The sequence below is a fragment of the Branchiostoma floridae genome, chromosome 6, assembly GCF_000003815.2.
Source record: "Branchiostoma floridae strain S238N-H82 chromosome 6, Bfl_VNyyK, whole genome shotgun sequence".
Taxonomy (NCBI): Eukaryota; Metazoa; Chordata; class Leptocardii; order Amphioxiformes; family Branchiostomatidae; genus Branchiostoma; species Branchiostoma floridae.
In genome coordinates this window covers 16,328,722-16,330,830 of record NC_049984.1, presented here as the reverse complement: position 1 = coordinate 16,330,830, position 2,109 = coordinate 16,328,722, and positions in this window count along the sequence as shown.

Below are 2,109 nucleotides of genomic sequence, written 5' to 3'. Positions count from 1 at the left end.
CGAGTTTAGAGGCGTGAACAGATAAACAGTACAGCTTAAAGGTGAATTTCAATCAATTAAACAATCAATATAAATCAATTAATCAAACGAACCGTGTTGGCATTTGGCAGAATTGATGATGTCAATTATCGCCAATTTAAAATGCCTGAAAAGTAAAAGACGTTTAAAGAGAATTTAAGTACATATATACAGACAATTTGACATTTTACGGTTTTAAAATCTGGCCACCTCTCTGCCCAGTGGCGTTGTACAAATCGCGCCCAATCTTGAGACACTTTTGCATACTGTGGAGAGAAGCGGTCTGTAGGGGGGAGGGTCCTAATAAGGACTGCATTGGCTTCCTGTACAAAAACATACATGAAAAAGGGCTTCAAAACTCACCAGTATTTCAATCTCTAAAATTTCCGTCCTACTGGATAGCTAAACATGTCAACTTACCGTTTGTGGAAAAAGCCAGGCTTCGACTCCGGCATTTTCTCCCGCTATCAGCTGTTAAAACCAAAACAACACTGACCTCTGAACTCCCAGCCAGAAGAAGCATGCTTCACCACCTTGTAGACAGGTCCCACAACATGAAATGTAACACCTCTAAGGTCAACTAAGGTCACGATTTCTGTCCAGATTTGAAAAATAAACACTCCCCTTGTCCCACTGGCAGAAAACTGGCCAAATATGACTACAACTGGCTTCAAGAAAAAAAATTCAAAAATAATATAAGAGCAGGTCACAGTTTTAATAGTAAGCCCCTCCCCTGTAGGGCCCGAGAAACCCGGAAGTGAGCTTCGCATCAGCGTCGACAGCACGCTTCGAAAGGAACGAAATCGGTAGACAAGTAAGTTACGTTACGCATTTCACAATTTCATTCATTGCATGGTACTGATATGGCGTGTCCCTTTTATTCCTGCCCTCTTAGTTCACTCTCCGGCTAGCCCGGGGGTTCCTGCAACGTTTGATGTTTCAATTCCCAATTGCAGGGATTTAACGTATAACCCATTTTAAGTGTGGAAGGGGAGGTTGGTGATCATGACAATGACTTTGTATAAGGCGACGTGTTAATACAATGTAGCAACTTATTATATACATTTTTGTTGATTTTTCCAAGTCCTCATCATAGTAAGAGGTTAGGTCATTTTCACCTTTGAAAAGCAAATGGTGAGTAAAGCAGTGATAATATAAAATGATTTATCTACAGATGCATGTATCTTACTTGGCATCTTATATAATGTACCCTTATTGCTGCTTATGTTTCACTCTCAGGGCTCCTCCATCAAAGTTTAGCCCCACAGAGTCAGAGAAATATGAGTGGGATGATATAGACATCTGCATGAGGTAACATGACTTATAACAAGTTATCTGTCCAGCTGGACTTTACACATCATATGTTGCCAGAGTATGATACAAAATCATTGTTTTATCTGCACAGTTACATCTAATGTAGTGTTGCAGCAATCAACGCAGCTCACACTATCACCAAACATTGTTTTCAGCCATTGTGCATCCTTTAGACTTGAGGATGATGCTGGAAAATTGAGATAAAGCAATGCTTTGTGTGTTGCTGTGTTTATGTTTCAGTTCTGGTTCTTGCTGAATGAGTTTAGTTGAGCTGTTACTGCTGCACCAGTTTCCTTTACACCTGTGTTCACTGGTGTTGGGGGATCTTCACCTGTGTTCACTGGTGTTGGGGGATCTTCACATGTATTCACTAATGTTTGGGGGATCTTCACCTGTGTTCGCTGGTGGAGGGGGATCTTCACCTGTATTCACTGGTGTTTGGGGATCTTCATATGTATTCACTAATGTTGGGGGGATCTTCACCTGTGTTCACTGGTGGAGGGGGATCTTCACCTGTGTTCACTGGTTTTGGGGGATCTTCACCTGTATCTACTGGTGTTAGGGGATCTTCATATGTATTCACTGGTGTTGGGGGATTTCATATGTATTCACTGGTGTTGGGGGATCTTCATATGTATTCACTGGTGGAGGGGGACTCCATATGTATTCACTGGCGTTGGGGGATTTTATATGTATTCACTGGTGTTGGGGGATCTTCATATGTATTCACTGGTGGAGGGGGGATCTTTCAATATGTATTCACTAGTATTGGGGGAT